The following is a 21,610-nucleotide window of genomic DNA, read 5'->3' on the forward strand; positions in this document are numbered from 1 at the left end:
TATACGTGCTTGAGCAAAATTAGAGGAATCTTCATGGGAAAAAACAAAGAAGAAAAAAACTGGACCAGTAAGCTAGTTATGCGTCTGCCTGTCTAGTGGCAGGCAGGTTAAATAGGTCTAATCTCTCTGATTTGCAAGCCCACATTTTTCAAGAAGAGGGTTATAATACTAAACTATATATGTGTAGTGCTTTTTAAATTTACAAAGTACTTATCACTAACATTAGGAAAGTGGCAATCGGGACATGACTTAACCTGGAATGCAGATGTCCTGCCCCCAGTCCCTCACATGAGGTTATTTATGTATGCAAAACATACATAAATGTAAGTGGCACAGGAGAAGAATAAATATCTACCGGTTTTGCCAGGCCAGCATTTGTTTTTTCTTCCTTCTGGTAAAACCTCCCAGTTTTGCTTTGGGGAGCTGTCCTTTTGAATATAGTGTTGTTGGAATGGTCATAGTGCTGAGGGGCAGTCATAGGAGCCAAGTAGAACCTCTTACCATGGGTTTGAATCTTGGGAGCAGGATATCAAAGTGGGGTAAGGCAACATCTTTAAGCTGTTGCATCCTTGATTCTTATGGACACCTTGGTTCTTATCTTTTCTGAGGCTACTGCATTTCATTGAATTCTGTGATCCAATCCATATGCTTTCATTAGTTTTATTTCCTCAACTTAGCCAGAGTTTGTTTCTGTTGCTTGCAACCAAAGATCTCTAAGAGGTTAAAGTTGCATCTATACAAATGTAGATGATGATTATTATTATACATTCATGTAAATCACTGAATTTTTTCCTATTTGTCTTACATTTTGCAGAATGGTAGTATGTGAAAAACTTCTCCCAGGGTCAGGATTAGGGTGAGTCAGGGTGGTGTCTAGGGTGCAAAACTGAAGAAGGTGTGTACTCTCGGATTCTTGCAAGAGCAGAAGAGGTAATTAGGGGCAGTTATTTCTTAAGGGCCTGAGAGAAGCACTTACCTCTGCATTAAAGTGAGCCAACCCTACAATGTACGCATCATAAGCAAATAAAAGGTTTGGAAATCCCCCGTGAAGTATCCTTACCTCCACTGCCTGTTCAGAGATTGCCCCTTGGAGAGGGAGGAGCAGACGTTATTCCAAAGAGATTTTTGATATGAGGGTCTTGGGAATTTCTTTTTAAAGTTCCATACATTTATTGAGAATTATTTTAAGGGGAGTGGTTCTCAACTTTGGCCACCCAGTAGAGTCATCCAAAGAAATCTTACAAAACATCCAAAGCTTTGGTCCTACCCTCCAGAAAATTGAATCCGTGTGGTCTGGGGAGGACCCGGTGGATCAGCTCCCCAGATGATGATCTCACGTCCAGATGGAGTTGAGAACCAGTGCTGTAAGTACACTGCATCGTCTACATTCCCTGGAAGCTCTGAACTAGGCCCATAGCAGAAGCCTGGAGCCATAGGGACGGGGCAGCTGAAGAGTTACTTCCATATCATAGGATAGAATTAAAAATCTAATTCCTCTCTTGCTAGATGTATGACTGGAGCCAATTACTTAGATTCCTTTTCTGTACAATAAGGATAATGATGTTTCCAAAACTAACAGTATTGGCTGGGCATGGTGGATCATGCCTATAATCCCAACACTTTCGGAGGCCAAGGTGGGAGGACAGCTTGAGGCCATGAGTTTGAGAACTGCCTGGAAAACATAGTGAGACCCCATCTCTATAAAAAAGTTAGCCATGTGTGGTGGCACATGCCTGTATTCCCAGCTACTTGGGAGGCTAATGTGGGAGGATCACTTGAGCTTGGAAGGTACAGGCTGCAGTGAGCCACTCCATTCTAACCTGAGTGACAGAGCGAGGCCCTGCCTCAACAAACAAAACAAAACCAAACCAAAACCAAAAACCTTACAGAGACGCTGTCCCAAAAAACAAACAAACAAAAACCCCAAAAACATACAGTATTGTTGTAGGGATTAAGTGAAGTGACATGTGTGAAGCACTTAGTGCAGTGTCCAGCATGTTAAAAAATGCTAGCCTTCAATTTCATCCCAGGTACCCCAGGATTAAGTTAGGCTAGGTACCCACTCCCTGACAAGACACAGAGGTTCTCATGTGTTTCTGGCCACTTATGAAGTAAAGGGTGTTCCTTTAACCGGTACCACTGAGATGTGCAGAACTCTGTGGCTGCAGACCCTGAGTGTCAGTGTGCATTGTTTCCTGATAGGTACGAAGGCTTTTGCTGGGGTAGCAGTCCCAAAAGCAGAGCAGCTTCTGACCTGGGAGTCTGGCACAGTTCCAGCCAAGCAGCTCTGTAGAGCTGAGGCAGCGAGGGCCAGTGGGACTACTTACGTTTCTTTCTAGCTGCTCACTGGGCTGTGGGGCAGCCTTCCTCCCTTGGTTTCACTTTCTTAATTTCAGTCTCTAAGGCTCAGCCTTGAAACTCCAAAGCTGATGCAGGTCGCCCTCTCTAACCCCTGTCGGAAATTTTGCACAGCGGAAGGGAACTGAGGAAGTCACAGAAATTCATGGGGGTGCCAGGCCCACACATACCTGCCTGTGGGCTGAGTGGATTGGCAATGACAATGATGACAGCTGACATTTACTGATGCTGTGTTGCAGATGCTACGTCTCCATTTCTCAGATGAAGAATCTAAGTCTCAGGGCCTCATCCAAAACCATACAGCTGATAAGCAGTAGAGTTTGGATCTAAGCTGAGGGAATTTTACTCTAGAACTCACAGTATTAACCACAGTCCTCTCTTGGCTTATATTTCTAAGGCGCATGCTGTAACCAATTTTTTTTTTTTTTTTTTGAGATGGGGTCTCACTCTGACACCCAGGCTGGAGTGCAGTGGGGTGATCTTGGCTCACTGCAACCTCCGCCTCACAGATTCAAAGGATTCTCCTGCCTCAACCTCCCGAGTAGCTGGGATTACAGACACATGCCATCATGCCCGGATAATTTTTTGTATTTTTAGTAGAGACGGGGTTTCACCATGTTGCCCAGGCTGATGTGGAACTCCTGACCTTAGGTGATCTGCCTGCCTTGGCCTCCCAAAGTGCTGGAATTACAGGTGTGAGCCACCGTGCCCTGCCTATAACCATTCTTTTTTAGGGAGGTGTGGTATATGACACTACACTGGATCTGTAGTCAGGATTTGAAGAGGGGAGAACAGACCAGTATAATTCTTCAGTATTTGCTTGTGAAGGCACCATGCATTGTGCTCAGTAGTGGTGACTGGAGAGAGAGCTGGGAGGGGCACAGGCAGCAAGGTCCCTGCTTAAAGACAGTTATCTAGTTTGGAGAAACTTAGCTGGATAGTCAGTTCTTACATGCATTTGGCAAGCACTTAATCATACACTGTAAAGACGCAATGTGTCTAGCTCGTTAGAGGATGGGCTCTGGAGTCAGACTCCTGGCTTTGAACCCCAACTTTCTTGCCATTTTCAAATGACACTGGAGAAGTCGGAAAACCTATTTCTGTCTCAGATTCCTCCCCAGTAAAAGTGGGATATTAATAGTACCTCCTTTGGCTTGATATGAAAATTCGATGAGTTGATACATGCAGAACATCTTAGAACAGTGACTAGCTTAGAGTAAATCTTCAGTAATTGTAAACTGTGGTTATACTATGTTTTTGCCACTGAAGCCACGTCATGGTGAGTAAGACAGTGCCTGACCTCAAGAAGCTCAGAGTCTAGTAATGGAGACAGGTAAACAAATACTTGCAAAGTGTGTGGCATGAGAGAGGGGTGACAGGTGGGTGGGAACCTGCAGCAGGCACATCTGACCCATCCTAGGTGTGTATGGTGCAGAGAAGTTAGCTTAGGCTTTCTAGGGGCACTGATGTCTGGCCTGACTCTTGCAGGGCAGGGAGCTATCAGGGGGAGCTGTAGTGATCCAGCTGGGGGCTGAGCAGGAGCTGAAAGTGAGCAGCTCACATCTGTAGGATTGCCAGATTTAGCAACGGAAGGTACAGGATGCCCTATTAAATGTGAATTTCAGATAAAATAATGAATAACATTTAAGAATAAGTATGTGTCATGCAATATTTTTAGTATAAGTATGTCCCAAGTATTATATAACCACACAAATTATTCGTTGTTTATCTGAAATTCAAATTTCACTGGGCATCCTATGAAAAGCCTGGCAATTTTATCTGTCCACATTTAGGAAGGTGCAGTGTGTTTCAGAGTAGCTGGAGTGACACAAGGAGGAAAGGCAGAGTGGGCCGGATGGGACTGAGAGGCACGCAGGAGGCAGTTCATAAAACCTATGCTATGTTAAGGGATTTGAATTTTATCCTGAAATTAGTGATGAGTCCTTAGAGAGCTTTAACCACAGGGACGTGAAACCACGGAGACAGCAGTGTCAGGCACGATGAAATGAGTGTCAGTTTCTATGGCTGAATAGCAAATTACTCCAAATTTAGATTCTTAAACAGTAAACATTTATTATCTCCCAGTTTCTGTGGCTCAGGAAATCAGAGGCAACTTGGCTGGGTGGTTCTGGCTGAGGTTTCTCATGAGGTTGTAGACAAGATGGTGACCAGAGTGGCAGTTATCTAAAGGATGCACTGGAGCTGGAGAATGTGCTTCTAAGGTGACTCACTCTAATGGTTGGGAAGACACTGCTGGCTGTCAGCAGGAGAGCTCAGTTCCTTGCCACAGGGACCCACCACAGGACAACTTGAGCCTCCTCACAACATGACAACTGTCTTAGTGATCCAAGACAGCAAAGTGACCTTAACTTTGGAAGTCACATGCCGCCTTGTCATTCCCACATATCCCAGTGCGAACACAGTTCAGCCCTGCTCAATGCAGGAGGGTCCTACACAAGGATGTACATACAAGGAGGTGGGGATAATGAGGTCATCTTGGAGGCTGGTTATCTGGGATAGGAGGCTTACATGGTGATGCCTGTGACCTTGGAGTTGGAGGAAAATGATGGGTGTACAGAGGAGTGAAGAAAGGCTAGGAGGAATAGAGATGTGGGAGAGGAGGGGAGGCAAAGGAAAAAGAAAGGAGGAAGGGATGTTGGAGCTGATTGTAATCTGTCCGCAGCAAAGGGCATCACCAAAGTCACTCCAGGAGGAACTAGATCCACCTCCTTCTCTCCTGGGCATGCTCCAAAGATGGTTGTGGCCTCCAGAGAGGACCCCAAAAGAAAGCACAAAAACTAGACAGTGGGAGGGCAGTACCCAAAAGCCCTGAGTTTCTGAGCAAAATATTGAAAGTTTCTATGGTGAAATAGGACATTAACACGCTTAAGGAGAAAACAGGGGTAATGATTCAAGGAAACATAATCACACACGATTTCAGTTTTAATGGACATGGGAGGAGCCATAAAAGTAACCTGTCATCTATCAATTATCTATCTATCTATCTATATCAACTGCCTATCATTTATGTATCTATCCATCTATCAATCTTCTATCATCTATCAATTACCTATCTATATCAACTATGTATCATCAATATATCTACCTATCAATCATCTATTATCTATCAATTATCTATCTGTATCAACTATCATCTATATATCTATCCATCTATCAATCATCTATCATTTATCAATTATCTATAACAACTATCATCTATCTATCCATCTATCAACCATCTAATTATCTAATTATCTATCATCTATTAATTATCTATCTATATCAACTGTCATCTGTATATCTATCCATATATCAATCATCTAATTATCTATTATCTATCAATTATCTATCTATGTCAACGATCATCTATCATCTCTCATCTATCATATCTATCATCTATCTGTATCATCTCTCATCTATCTATCAGTCAATCAATCAATCAATCAATCATCTATCTAATCTGTCATCTATTTTTTGAAACGGCCGTAAACTTGTTAACATATATATACACTGGTATTTTAACAAGTGTTTTCCTTGGAGAAGTGAGGATAGAAACTAACCTGTAGGAAGAGTGCCCTCTGCTGCCACTTGTTCAAAATAGCTCTTCTGCCTGGCCATACCAAGGAAAACCTCCTAAAAGGTTCTTAGCCTACTGGCTGCTGTCTATAACAAAAAATAAATAAGTAGCATCTTTGCCTCTTAAAATATCTTTAAGATTTCTTTTCTGTTTTTTAGACAGCCATGTTGCTACATTTTTTCATTTGGTTATATTCTTTCCTTGGTAACTGTAAAGCAAACATAATTAAGAAACACACATTGGATACTTATGCAGTACACAGAAAGCATTTCTTCCAAACTCTTAGCTAAATAAATTAAATCCTTTCCAGGTGCACAAATCCATAGGTCAGAGTCAAGATTACCCCACCAGGAATAGCTCATCATTGTAGGCAGGAGGAAATGGCTTTATTTACTCCAGAGCACCCAGGAAAAGGTTCTGACCTTTACGACCAGCTCTGCTTGCTATTCCAGGGGAAAGCAGGAAGGGAGGGGCGGAAGGACAGACCCATAAATGTTCTATGACAATTACTTGGCAGCACTGTTTCAAAGAAACAAGGGAAGTCTTTACTTGGCATTCTGTACTAAGCAGTGCATTGAAATGGGTTGGTTCCAACTCTGGACTGCCCACCCACACCTGGCCCCTCTGGGCATATTAAACACAGACAGGAGTGACACCACTACCCCAGGTGTTAACCTGGAAACTTCCCTCCCTTCCATGCATCATCCCTGCTTTCATCTCCATAGTTGACAGATTCTCAGGGTCTGTTGTGTGGATTCTGGGATCAGCTTCTGAGCTCTTGCCTTTCTCTGGAACATCACTGTTGGCTCTCTTTTAACTCAGGACTCTGCAGGGCTCTTGATTCTGAAATACTTGCAACTTCAGGGAACAGACACTCCCTTGGACAGCTTCATCCCAGCGTCTAGTTGGGGAAAGAAGATTGGACATGCTACATTTTTGGGCAAGATATTTATCGTTTCCAAACCTATTTCCTGATCTATAAAATGGGAATGATAAAAGAACTCACATCGTCAAGCTTTTGTGAGAATTGCAACTGATAAATGATAAATGTTATTATGACATAGCAATAAATGTCGATTGTTATAAAATAGTAATAAAATAGGTATTATGGAATATTATTAAAGTTTTATTTTATTTTATTTTATTTATTTATTTATTTTTTTGAGACAGAGTTTCGCTCTTGTTGCTCAGGCTGTAGTGCAATGGCGTGATCTCAGCTCCCTGCAACCTCCGCCTCCCAGGTTCAAGCCATTCTCCTGCCTTGGCCTCCCAAGTAGCTGGGATTATAGGCGGCTGCCACCACACCCAGCTGAGATTTTGTATTTTTAGTACGGATGGGGTTTCACCATGTTGGCCAGGCTGGTCTTGATCTCCTGACTTCAGGTGATCTGCCCACCTTGGCCTCCCAAATTACTGGGGTTACAGGCGTGAGCCACTGTGCCTGGCCCTGGACAGAGGACAAATATTAATATATACGTATCTAGTGGCTGTGACCAGGCCAGAGAAAGGAAGGTTAAAAAATCAAGGGAAAGAGTTTGTCCATGAGTTAAGTTTAAAAATACAGAATGTTAACTCTGGAGATAAATAGATCAAATACTAACAATGGTTATCTTTGGCTTTTATGTTTTATTTTCAGCTTTAAGTTTTTCTTTTTATTTTTTGTGGATACATAACAAGTGAATATATTTATGGGTTACATGAGATATTTTCATACAGGCATGCAGTGTGTAATAATCACATCAAGGTAAATAGGACATCCATCACCTAAAGTGTTTATCCTTTGTCTTACAAACAGTTCAATTATATCCTTTTATTTTAAAATGTGCAATTAAATTATTTTTTACTATAGCTACCCTGTTGTGCTGTCAAATATTAGGTCTTATTCATTATTACTTTTTTTTTTTTTTTGAGATAGCCTCACTCTCTCACCCAGGCTGGAGTGCAATGGTGTGATCTTGGTTCACTGCAACCTCCACCTCTAGGGCTCAGATGATTATCCTGCCTTAGTATCCCAAGTAGCTGGGATTACAGGCACATGCTGGCATTTCCAGCTAATTTTTGTATTTTTAGTAGAGATGGGGTTTCACCACGTTGGTCAGGCTGGTCTCGAACTCCTGGCTTCAAGTGATCCTCCTGCCTCGGCCTCCCAAAGTGCTGGGATTACAGGTGTGAGCCACTGCAGCTGGCACTATTTTTTGTACCCATTAACCATGCCCACTTCCCCCAATCCCCAACTACCCTTGCCAGCCTGTGGTAACCACCATTCTACTCTCTGTCTCTGTGAGTTCAGTTGTTTTAATTTTTAACTCCCACAAAAAAATGAGAACACACAGTTTTTCTTTCTGTGCTTGGCTTATTTCACTTAACATAATAAACTCCAATTCCACGACAATGGTTATCTTTGAGTGGGGAATTTATAGGTGATTACTTTTTTTTCTTTTCCTGTTTTTCAAATTTTCTGTAATGAGTACTTTTTAAATAGTTTTTAAATAAAAAATATGAAATTTCGTTGTTAAAAAGCTATCATTTGTTCTTTCTTTTCACTAACTTATACAATTAATACACGATTGTATTCTCAATCTAAAGCTTACAATCCAGAGGTCAGGCTCAAACCCCTCATGGACACACACACAAACACGACTGCTGCCACACCAAACGCAGTCACTTCCCAGAGGTAGTCATGAGGACCCTTCTACATATTTTTCTGTCCACTTATGTGTTACTGGCTCATTGATCAAGGACAATTTGCTGCATGATTAAACACGCTTTATTTTTCTTCCCATCATCTCTTCAGAACTTGTCGAGTGGGGGGTAATCATCTCTTGCCACTAGATGAACAATAGGGCCATTCTAGAGGCTCTCTGGTCAGTCATAGGTGATGGACACTTCCACGTTTTCTTCCTTGTAAGACAGAGGGTCCATCTGGAAATTTTGAATATCCAGTGTAAGGTACACAACAAACCATCCTATGCCAGAGGGGAAAAAACTGAGCCTAATTATGATCAAAACAATTAGTGGTTTTCAATGTTGGTTGCATACTGGGATGATCTGAGGTAGTTTAACAAATTCCTGTGTCTCAGTTTCCCCCCAGAGTCTCTGATGTAATTGCTCTTGGATTTGCCTGGGCTTCAGGGATTTTTAATGTATTTATTTATTTATTTTATTTTTTTGAGACCCAGTCTCACTCTGTTGCCCAGGCTGGAGTACAGAGGAGTGATCTCAGCTCACTGCAACCTCTGCCTCCCGAGTTCAAATGATTCTCCTGACTCAGCCTCCTGAGTAGCTGGGACTACAGGCACCCACCAACACACCTGGCTAGTTTTTGTGTTTTTAGTAGAGTCAGGGTTTCACCATGTTGGCCAGGCTAGTCTCAAACTCTTGACCTCAGGTGATCCGCCAGCCTCGGCCTCCCGAAGTGCTGGGATTACAGGTGTGAGCCACCGTGCCTGGCCGGCTACAGGGTTTTTAAGAGCTCCCCAGATAATTGTAGTGAGCTACCTTTGAGAATCACTGCTCTGGATTTAACATCCAATTTATAGAAAATACAGGGGAAAGGATAGAACAGCATGGAGTGCAATAAGCAATAGCCACACTGGAACACGCTATAGGACAAACACGCAGTTTCTTTTTTCTTTCTTTCTTTCTTTTTTTTTTTTTTTTTTTTGAGACGGAGTCTCGCTCTGTCGCCCAGGCTGGAGTGCAGTGGCGCTACCTTCGCTCACTGCAAGCTCCGCCTCCTGGGTTCAGGCCATTCTTCTGCCTCAGCCTCCAGAGTAGCTGGGACTACAGGTGCCCGCCACCATGCCAGGCTAATTTTTTGCATTTTTAGTAGAGACTGGGTTTCAACGTGTTAGCCAGCATGGTCTCAATCTCCTGACCTCGTGATCCGCCCACCTCCACCTCCCAAAGTGCTGGGATTACAGGTGTGAGCCACCGCACCCAGCAACACTCAGTTTCTTTGCAAAAAGTTGTAAGAATAAAAGGTGAGGAGGAGAGAGGAACCTACAGGTTAAAACTGACTAAATTACTAATTGCAATGTGTAAAGAGATCTTTTTGGATCTTCAGGTGAACAAAGAAAACATATGAAAAGTTTTACACATCAAACAGGAATATTCGAACATTCAGTAGATATTTGATATTAAGGGATTGTTTTTAATTTTGAGGTTATAATAATGTGGGGTTTTTTTTATTTTTATTTTTTAAACTTTTATTTTAGGTTCATGGGTACATGTGCAGGTTTGTTACACAGGTAAACTCATATTATGGAGGTTTATTGTACAGACTGTTTTATCACCCAGGTACTAACCTAGTACTCAATAGTTATTTTTTTCTGCTCCTCTCCCTCCTCCCTACCAAAGGCTTTGGGTAGGCCTCAGTGTCTGTTGTTTTATTTTTAAAACAGTTTCTATGTTTCAGAGACATGTTGAAATAACTGAATGAAGTATCTCCAGATTATATATCTGAGATTTACGTGAAAAGAAGCCTATGAGAGGGACGAGTGGGTGAGGGTGTAGATTAAAAAAATGATTGGCCATGAGTTGATAATTGTTGAAGCTGGGCAATGGGTACACAGGGAACTCGGTATTCTGTTTCCTCTCTTTTTGTATGCTTAAACATTTCCAAAATAAGAAGTTTTTTTAGAATGCTTAGTCCAAGATATTAACAATTTAGTGCTTATTTAAGGATAGAACTTTTTTTTCCCACTACAGCATGCAGTTCTTGGCTTTTTTTTTCCCCACTACACTGTGCAGTTCTTCTTTTGGGGAGACAGGTGTGACCATCTGTCCTGTTCCTTGCCCACCCCCACCGCCTCTCTCTTGCTGACCGTTGCTTCCCAAGGCCAAGGCCAGAGGGCAGAGTAGACATGAGGGCATTAGACCATTAGACAGCTCTCGTTTACTGAGTGGTCTTGGGCTCCCACCCTGGATGGTTTTACCGCTGGCTTTTCCTGGGTTTGGTCACTTTGCTTGTGTTATGGATCAATGTTGTTCTCCCAAAAAACTTTTTTTTTTTTTTTTTTTTGAGAGTCTCGCTCTGTCGCCCAGGCTGGAGTGCAGTAGCATGATCTCAGCTCACTGCAGCTTCTGCCTCCCAGGTTCAAGCAATTGTTCTGCCTCAGCCTCCTGAGTAGCTGGAATTACAGGTGCCCGCCACCATGCCTGGGTAATTTTTTGTATTTTTAGTAGAGACGCGGTTCACCATGTCAGCCAGGCTGGTCTCGAAACTCCTGACCTCAGGTGATCCACCCGCCTTGGTCTCTCAGAATGCTGGGATTATAGGCGTGAGCCACTGTGCGCAGCCCCAAAAGACAAAGTTGAACTCCTAACCCCAGTACGTGTGAATGTGCCTTTATTTAGAGACGAGGTCTTTGCAGATGTAATCAAATTAAGATGAGGTCAGACTGGGTGCTGTGGCTCATACCTATAATCCCATTACTTTGGGAGGCCAAGGTGGGCAGATCATTTGAGGTCAGGAGTTTGAGACCAGCCAGACCAACATGGTGAAACTCCATCTCTACTAAAAATTCAAAAATTACCTGGTGTGATGGTGCGAGCCTGTAATCCTGGCTACTCGGGAGGCAGGAGAATTGCTTGAACCTGAGAGGCGGAGGTTGCAGTGAGCCGGGATGGTGCCACTGCACTCGAATGAGGTCATACTGGATTACGATGGGCCCTAAATCCTATGACTGGTGTCCTTACACGGAAAGAAATTAAAACACAGAGGAGACACAGGTGAAATAAGACCATGTGAAGACAGAGGCAGGGCTTGCGTAAGCCAAGGAATGCCAAGGTTGGCAACCAAAGGAGTTAGAAGCAAGGAAGATTATTCCCTAGAGACTTTAAAGGGAGCATGGCTCTGCTGAGACCTTGATTTTGAACTTTGAGTCTGTAGAACTGTGAGACAAGTTTCTGTTGTTTTAAACCACCCAGTTTGTGGTACTTTCTTACAGTAGCCCTAAGAAACGAATACACCCGATCCAGACCTTCCCAGCTCTGGGGATGTCTCTTCTGCTGCGTGCTGTGTATTTGGTCCCCACGGATGCCAGCTCCAACTGTGGCTTCCAGGAGCCCAAGCAACACATACTCCTGCAGTTGGGGTCCCTCACCTTTGCCGCTGGGTCCACTTGGGCAGGACTTGCATTCTTCTGCCCTAAGTGGTTCAAAGAGTTTGAGTGGGTACACTCTGGTACTAGAGAAAATCTGAAGCAATTCACCAAGTTGGATGAAAAAGGACTTACGTACCCTTGATTTATTAAAATTCATTGTTTTATGTACATTTCTCTTTAATAAAACTCTGAAATGAACATTTGTTTATGCAGTATGACATGATTTAATAATTTATATGACAAGCTTAATAAGGCTGACATTCAATGAACAGAAAAGTAATTTATCTTTTAGTAATCAGAAAAACTTTCAATCCATTTTTATTTTATTTTTAAGTGTCTTTTATTAAAGCTTGTGATTTTTTTATTAATGTAAACAAGCCAAAGGGTGATTGTTTTTGACACATGGCATTGTACCATAGTGTAATGGGTAGTTTCCTTCTCAATTAACCTTCAATACTCTGTACACACTATTCTGAAATACTGTGGTGAAGTAAGGCCTTGCATCTTCGAGCAGGACACTACATAAGGGAGGGTTCGCTGCATTGGAAGGGTCTTCCACATCCCAGATTTCAAGCATACTGCAACCAGGCCTGAAAAAAGATAGCCATATATATCCATATTAGAAATGTATTCCTGTCTAGAGAAAATAGATACATAACACAACATCTAGATTTTCAAAGACAAATTTATTAAATATTTTAAAGCGTCATTTCAAAAAACATAATTTCAGTGTTTAGAAATTTAAAAAATAGAATGAAATTAAGTATGTTGCATTTTCACATCTCATTTAACCGAATGAAAGACATATCCTACAATAAAGCTTCAATATACATTCATAAATATATATTTAAAAGCTCACTTTCAAGATGAAACAAACACAAATATACTTTCCCAGTACCATCACCATCTAAACATAAGGCCCATTTGTAGTAAAATAAGACAACTTAAAACCTAATCGAATTCCTGAAGAATTTCATATTTTTAAGCATAAACTGTCTTGGATTCGCATGAAATCATCCAAGGCAGGGACAGGAGACTCTCATGGCAGTTTGTTTTCTTCAGTGCATTCCCATTTCGGGTGGCTGTATGACTGGGCTACATGAGACACTATTCCTCCCCGGAGAGTAACCCTGCATGGCAGTCATTAAAGGGAAGGAGTCAGGCAAGACTGATTTCTAATTTTTTAACATCTATATTGAAGTATAAGTTATACACAATAAAATTCACCTATTTTATGTGTAAAGTTTGGCAGGTATGGGCAAATGTGTATAGATGTGTAAGCACTACCACAATCATAATACAGAAAATTTCCATTACCCCCACAAGTTCCCTGTGCCCTTTTGCAATCTACCTCCTTCCCCAAACATGGCCTCAGGCAACTACTGTGTTTTCTGCACTATAGTTTTGCTTTTTCTAGGATTTCATATATTATGTAGCCTTTTCACTTTTGGCTTCTTTACCATAGCATGTTTTTGATATTCGTATCTGAGCTGTAGTTCCTACAACTTCTGTTGAGGTTCAGTAGTTCCTTCCTTTTTGTTGCTAAATAATATTTCATTGTATACAGAGAACACAATTTGTTTATCCATTTGCAAGTTAATGAACATTTGAGATGTTTTGAGTTTTTGGTGACCATGAACAATGAATGCCGCTATAAACATTCATGGACAAGGTTTTTTGTGGACGTATGTTATCATTTCTCTTAGGTAAACACCTAGAAGTGGAATTGCTGGGTTGTATGGTTATGTTTGATTAAGTGTGGATTTATCTTTATAAGTAAGTTCAAAACTGTTTTCCAGAGTAGATGCACCATTTTCCATTTCCACCAAAAATGCATGAGAGTTTGAGTTGTATCAGTTTTTGTAATTTTAATCATTATAGTATGGTTATGGATGATTCAGAACATCTTCTTTGGTGGAATGTCTATTTAAATATTTTGCCAAATTTTGTGTTCTTATTGAGGTGTGAGAGCTCCTTGTATATTCTGGGTAAACGTCTGCCAGATTTTTTAGCAGATGTATTAAGGCATAATTGCTCAATAATTACTCAATAAGCTGCACATATTTAGTATCCACTTTGATACATATTAACATGTGTATACAACTGTAAAACAGCAGCCACAATAAAAATCATGAACATATCCATCTCTCCCAAAAGTTTACTTCCGCCCTTTTGTAATCCTAATTATTGCATGCTTTCTTTTTTGACTGGATTCTTGTCCTCAGTAGAATTATTTTGAGATCATCCATATTGCTGTATCAATAGTTTGTTCATTTTTATTAGTATTTACATTGTCTGGATATTCTAATAGTGTGTTTATATATTCATCTGTTGATAAATAAGCAGGTCGTTTTCAGTTTGGGGCTATTATAGAAAATAAGGTGCTATGAACATTTGTGTGCAATTACTGGGATGGATATATGCTTTCTTTTATGTTAATAAATATAGTAGTTATATGTTTAACTTTTAATAAAATTGCTACACTGTCTTGCAGAGTAGTTGTACCATATTACTTTAGCACCACTGGTATATGAGAGTTCTAAGTCCTCCATAGTGTCAGCAACACTTGGCATCATCAGGTTTTCTTTTTTTTTTTTTCTCAATTATAGCTATTTAGCTATTTTATTAAGTGTTTAGTGATATCTCACTGTAATTTGCATTTGCATTTCACAAATCACGAGTAACATCAAGCATCTTTTTGTGTGATTATTTGCTATCTGTCCTTTTGTCCTTTTTTAAAAAATTTTTTTATTTTTGAAACAAGGTCTTGCTCTGTCGCCCAGTGGAGTGCAATGGCACAATCTCGGCTCACTGCAACCTCCGCCTCCTGGGTTTAAGCGATTATCCTGCCTCAGCCTCCCGAGTAGCTGGGATTATATGCACCCACCATCACTCCTGGCTAACTTTTTGTATTTTTAGTAGAGACGGAGTTTCGTCATGTTGGCCAGGCTGATCTCCAACTCCTGACCTCAGGTGATCCACCCACCTCTGCCTCCCAAAATCCTGGAATTACAGGTGTGAGCCACCCACTGTGCCTGGCCTCTTTTGTCCATTGTTAATTGGATTGTTTTCTTACTATTGGGTTTTGAGAGTTCTTTATATTTCTAGAGAAAGTCCTTTATCAGACATAGGCTTTGAAAATGTTTTCTCCCAGACTGTGGTTTATCTTTTAATTCTTCTTAACACTGTTTATAAAAAAGCAGAGGTTTACAGTTTTAATGAAGTCCTATTTATCAATGTGTTCTTTTGTAGATCATGATCATGTTACTGTATCTGAGAAATCTTAGCCTAATCCAAGGTTACAATAATTTTCTTCCATATTTTCTTCTAGAAATTTTATATTCTTAGATTCTTAGTAGCAAGTTACCTTCTACTCCTAGTTTGCTGAGAGTTTTTAATCAGTTATGGATACTGAATTGTGTCAAATACTTTTTCCTGAATGTACTGAGAGGATGATGCGGTCTTTCTTTTTCAGTTTGTTACTATGGTGAATTCACCTGATTGGTTTTCAAATAGTGAGACAACTCTGCATTCCTGGGATAAACTCCACTGGTACATTGTGTACTGTCTTTCTTTAATATATTGCTGGATTTATTTGTTGCAATTTTACTTAAAAATTTCACATATGTGTTCATGATTACATTTTGATTGGTTGTTTCCTTTTATTGTAATGTTTCTCTCATGTTGGTTTCAGGATAATGCTGACCACACAGAACCAGCTGGGAAGTAATCCCTCCTTTTGAATTTTCTGGAATAGTTTGTAGAATTGGAATTATTTCCAGTGAAGATATCTGTCTTAATGTTTTCTTTGTGACAATTCTTTTTACTACAAATATAATTTTATTAATAGATATAAGGTCATTCATAATAAGGTAACAGATATAAGATTTTCTATGTCTTAAGTGAGCTTTGGTTTTGCATCTTTCAAGGAACTTCTCCATTTTATCTATTTTGTCCTACTTAGTGGAGTAAAGTTGTTCCTAAAACTCCCTCATTATCCTTTTCATTCTTCAGATCTTGTAGTGATAAAATCTTTCTTATTCATGATATTAGTAATTTCTGTCTTCAATCTTTTAGTTTGGGTAGAAGTTAATCAGTTTTATTAATCTTCTCAAGAATCAGTGTTTGGTTTTAATGACTTTTCCCCGTTTTGAGGGGAAATTCACACTGATTTTGATTCTAATTTTTATGCTTTCTTTTCTTCTCCTTACTTTGGAGTTTACTTGTTCTTTTCTTCTAGTTCCTTAAGGTGAAGCCGAATGACTGATATGAGGCCTTTCTTCTTTTTCTATTATAGGCATTCAACATAAAAACAAATCTCTCTACTGCTGTATCTGCATCCCACAAACAGCAGGATGGCGTTCTCATTTTCTCTTAGGTCAAAATACGTTGAAACTCACCCTCCTTTTGTTTCTTCTTGACCATTATCTGGAAGTGTATTACTTAGTTTCTAAACATTTGAGGGAATTTCCACATAGAATTCTGTTACTGATTTCTTACTTAATTTCATTGTAGTCAGAGATTGTACTTTACATGATCTAAAGTATTTTAAATGTGTCAATTCTTGTTTTGTGGCCTAGAAACTGGTCTTTTTTGATAAATTGTGTGTGCTTGAATGTCTATTTTGCTGTTCTAGGGTGGTGTGTACTATAAATGTCAATTAGGTCATATTGGTTGATGGCGTTATTCAAATCTTCTGTATTCTTGCTAAATTTCTTTTTTTTTTTTTTTTTTTTTTGAGACGGAGTCTCGCTCTGTCGCCCAGGCTGGAGTGCAGTGGCGCAATCTCGGCTCACTGCAAGCTCCGCCTCCCGGGTTCACGCCATTCTCCTGCCTCAGCCTCCCGAGTAGCTGGGACTACAGGCGCCCGCCACTGCGCCCGGCTAATTTTTTCTATTTTTAGTAGAGACGGGGTTTCACCATGATCTCGATCTCCTGACCTTGTGATCCGCCCGCCTCGGCCTCCCAAAGTGCTGGGATTACAGGCGTGAGCCACCGCGCCCGGCCGCTAAATTTCTTTTTATTCTACAAATTATTTAGAGAAGACTATTAAAATTTCTAACTATTCTGTAGATTAGTCTATTTTTTCCTAAAGTTCTATCAGTTGTGCTTCATATATTTGAAGCTCTGTTATCTGAGTGCATAAATGTTCAGGGTTGCTACATTCTCTTGAAATATAAATCCCTTCATTTAAAAATCCTTGTTTAATCTTGATAATATTCTTAGCATTCAAATGTACTTTGATGTTATTACAGCCACACCAGTTTTCACTGACTAGTAGTAGCATCACATGTCCTCTTCCTATCTGTTAACTTTTAACCTCTTCGTTTCTTTATATTTAAATAAATTTCTTGAAAGTAGCCTATAGTAGGGTCTTGCTTTGCTATGCAATCTGACAATTCTTGCTTTTCATTTGTGGTGTTTAGAACTATATTAGTTTCCTATTGCTACTATAACAAATTACCACAAACAGTTGCTTAAAGCAACATGTATTTATTCTCTTTCAAATTTTGGAGCTCATAAGTCTAAAATCACGGTATTGGCAGGACTCCAATCCTTCAGGAGGTTCGAGAAGAAAATCCACTTCCTTGCTTTTCCAGCTCCTAGAAGCTGGCCTCATTCCTTGGCTTGTGGCCTTATATCACTCCAACTTCTGCTTCTACCATCACATCATCTTTTTGATCTCTTACTCTTCTACCTCCTCCTTATAAAGACTTTGTGATTACATTTGTCCTACCTGGATAATAAGGATAATCTCCACATCTCATGAGCATTAATTTAATCACATTTGCAAATTTCCTTTTTCCATGTAACGTAATTCACAATTTCTGGGAATTAGGACATGGCCATCGTAGGGGGCTCATTATTCAGCCTACCACAAGTCCATTTACACTTAATGTGATAATTGATATGGTTAGATTTAAGTCTATAATCTCAGTGCTTTCTCTTTGTTCTGTCTGATCTTTGTCTCCCTTTCCCACTTCTTCTGCCTTATTTTGGATTGAGTGATTTTTATAATTCCATTTTAATCTTGTTTGTTGCCTTTTGGGTTCTGTCAATTTTTGCTTCACATATTTTGAAATTCTCTTTTAAGTTCATATGCACTCAAATTATTACATCTTTCTCCTGTACTGAACTATTTTGCATTATAAAATATAGTCGTTTCTAGTAATATTCTTTGTCTTAACATCTATCTTATCTGATATTTATATATTTTTCACTTCAGCTTTCTAATGTTTACTCACGTGGTATCTTTTCCATTCTTTTTCCTTCAGCCAATATACATATTTGTATTTAAAGTGCACCTCTTGCAGGCAGCACATAGATAGGTTTTGCTCTTGTATTCAGTTTGCCAATCTCCACCTTTTATTTGGAAGAATTTAGTTCTCCTTCACTTTGAAATTACTGATATGGTTTGATATAGGCTTGCTATTGTGCTCTTTTGTTTTTTTAAAAAAAACTTTATTTCAAGACATTTGGAGATCCACATTAAGTGAGAGATAATACAAGTAGTTCTTGTATAGACTTTAAACAGCGTCCCTGGCCATGGTAACATCTTGCATATTTGCATAATATCACAGCCAGATAATTCACATTGATAGAATGGCGATAGAGAGCATTTCCATCACCACAGAAATCCCTTGTATGGCCACACATACTATACTTTCCCCACATTCCCACCCCACCCTAGCCCCTCGCAACCACAAATCATTATCTACATCTATAATTTTGTCATTTGAAGACAGTTACATAAACGGAATTATACAGTAGGTAACTTATGGGGATTGTCTTTTCTTCTTCATTCAAACAATTCTCTGGAGATTCATCCAGGATCTTGAGTGTATCAATAGTCTGATCCTATTGCTGAGCAGTATTCCATGGTATGAATAGATCACTATTATTTAACCATTCACCTTGCGAAAAACATCTGGGTTGTTTCAGGTTTAGGCTATTACAAATAAAGCTGCTGTAGACATTTTTCCATAGAATTTTGTGTGAACACAACTTTTCATCTGTCTGTGAAAAAATGCCCAGTACAATTGCTGGGTCTTAAGCTGGTTATATGTTTAGGCTTTTTCCCCTTTTATTTTTAGTTGACAAGTAATACTTGTACATATTTATGGAGTATAGAGTGATATTTCAATGCATAATTACGAAGTGTAATGATAAATCAGGGTAAGGATATCCATCAGTTCAAATGTTTACCATTTGTTTGTGCTGGAACATACAGAATCCTGTTCTTTCTTGACATATACGATAAGTTACTGTTAACTAATATTCACTCTGAAGTGGCAGAGAACACTAGAACTTATTCCTTCTATTTATCTCTAATTTTGTATCTCTTAACCAACCTCTCCTTATTTTCTTCTCCTCCTTACCCTTCCCACTCAGACTCTAACTACCACAATTCTACTCTACTTCTATGAGCTACTTCTTTTAGCTTCCACATGAGTGACAACATGCACTATTCATCTTTCTGTGGCTGACTGATTTCACTTAATGTATCCAGGTTCATCCATGTCTAGGCTTGCCATTATGCTCTTTTTTTCCCCCACTGTTTTATTTTTTGAGTGGTTTTGCTAGGGATGACAACAAGCATCTTTAACATATCATGATTTACTTACCATTTAAATTGGGTTATTTCTAGTAAATCATACATTTCCATTTACTCAATTTTTGTGCTACTGTCATGTATATTTAATTTCTGTCATGAAGTAAAAAATATAATGGTATCACCTTTGCCTTAAATAATGTCTTCTAAAGATTTTCAGAGAAGAAAAATGTATAGTGATTAATATCCACATATTTACCATTTCCAGCACATTTCGGTATTTCTTGTATATCTGAGTTACCATCTGGCATCATTTCTCATCAGCTGATAGAACTTCTTGTGCATCTTGAAGTATAAATCTGTTACCAACAAATTATATTAGATTTTTTTGATCTCAAAAATGTATTTTTGGCCTCCATTTTTAAAAGATAATTTCATTAAATATAGAATTCTTGATTTTTCTTCTTCAGCACTTTGAATTACCATTCCAGTGTCTGATAATTTCCACTATTCATGTTGAGAAGTCAGATGTTTATATAGCATATCATTTTTTTCTCTTATTTTCAAGATTTTCTCTTTATCTTTGATTTTACCATTTTGACTATAATGTGCCTTGCTTTGGTTTTCTTTGGGCTTAACCCAGTTGGATTTGTTGAGCTTAGCAGATCTCTAAGTTAGTAGCTCTTATCAAACTTGAGAAATTTTTGGCCAACATTTCTTCAATATTTTTTCTGTCATGTTCTCTTTTTCATTACATCTAATATTAAAATTATGCATGTGTTGAACTACTTAATGTTACACAGGTCTGTGACATTGGTTATTTTTCAATCTTTTTGGTTCCTGTTCTTTTGATTAACTATTCTCTCTTATCTTCAAATTCACTGAATTTTCTGTTCAAATGTTCTGTTTTCATCTCAAAACTGTTGAGTACATTTAAATAATTTTCATTTCATTTACTATACTTCTCAGCTCTAGAATTCCCATGGGGGCTGGAGTGTTTCTGTTTCTCTGCTGAGATTCCATATCTCTTCACTCATGGATACCATGATTTCTTTTAATTTATTGAATATATTTTTCTTAAGCCTTTGAATGTGTTTATAATAGTGGCTTTGCAGTCTTTGGCTGCTAAATCCAACATCTGGACCTACTTGAATTGGTTTCTGTTAACTTATTTTTTTTTCAGTGTTGGTCATACTTTCTCATTTTAGTTTGCATCTCTGAAACCTTTTGCACATTGTAAATGATATATTGAAGTGACTGTAGAACCTGTTTTGTTCTTCTGATTGCCAATGTGTTTTCTAGGAGACAATTAATGTGCCTGAATTTCATGTCATGTGCAGGAGCTAATATCTCTGCTTAGGAGCCTAAACAAAGGCCTCAAAAGATCCATTACACATCTTAGAATTTTATGACTTTTAGAGATTCAAAATTCAGAAATTAAAAAATTTTAATTTTTCTTATTGTGTTTTTCTTAGGATGTTTTTCTTATTATGGCATTTTGGGTTTTGTCACTTTTCTTTTAAGTCTTACAAATCCAACTCAGCTATGGTACTGGATGCTAATATCTCACTGTGTTTTAAAATCAAATCCATATTTCAGATATCTAATAAAAATTTTCATATTTAAAAAATTATGAAAAAAGTTAAGTAGTAGATGTTAAATTGAAAAATCAGGATGTTAAAATATACTATAACGTTTGGAATTAATTTCTACTTCATTGATAGTATAATTTTACTTCTCTAGATGAAATAATTTAAACTATGATACCAGGATAATATTTTAATGAATTTAAACTAAAATCTCTTAAAGAATCAGGACTACTGTAATAAAGCAAAACATTTGTTGCTTAAAAATATACCATATCAGAGAGCACAGGGTTAATACTCACTTAGTTCTCACAACACACCATGCCTATTCTAAAACATAATAATTCACATGTAACTCCAATAATTTATCTCTTATTTCTTTGGCAGATTTTCGACTATATGTAGAATAAACTATTTTTGTCCGGGCCCT

Source organism: Chlorocebus sabaeus, chromosome 21, assembly GCF_047675955.1.
Source record: "Chlorocebus sabaeus isolate Y175 chromosome 21, mChlSab1.0.hap1, whole genome shotgun sequence".
Taxonomy (NCBI): domain Eukaryota; kingdom Metazoa; phylum Chordata; class Mammalia; order Primates; family Cercopithecidae; genus Chlorocebus; species Chlorocebus sabaeus.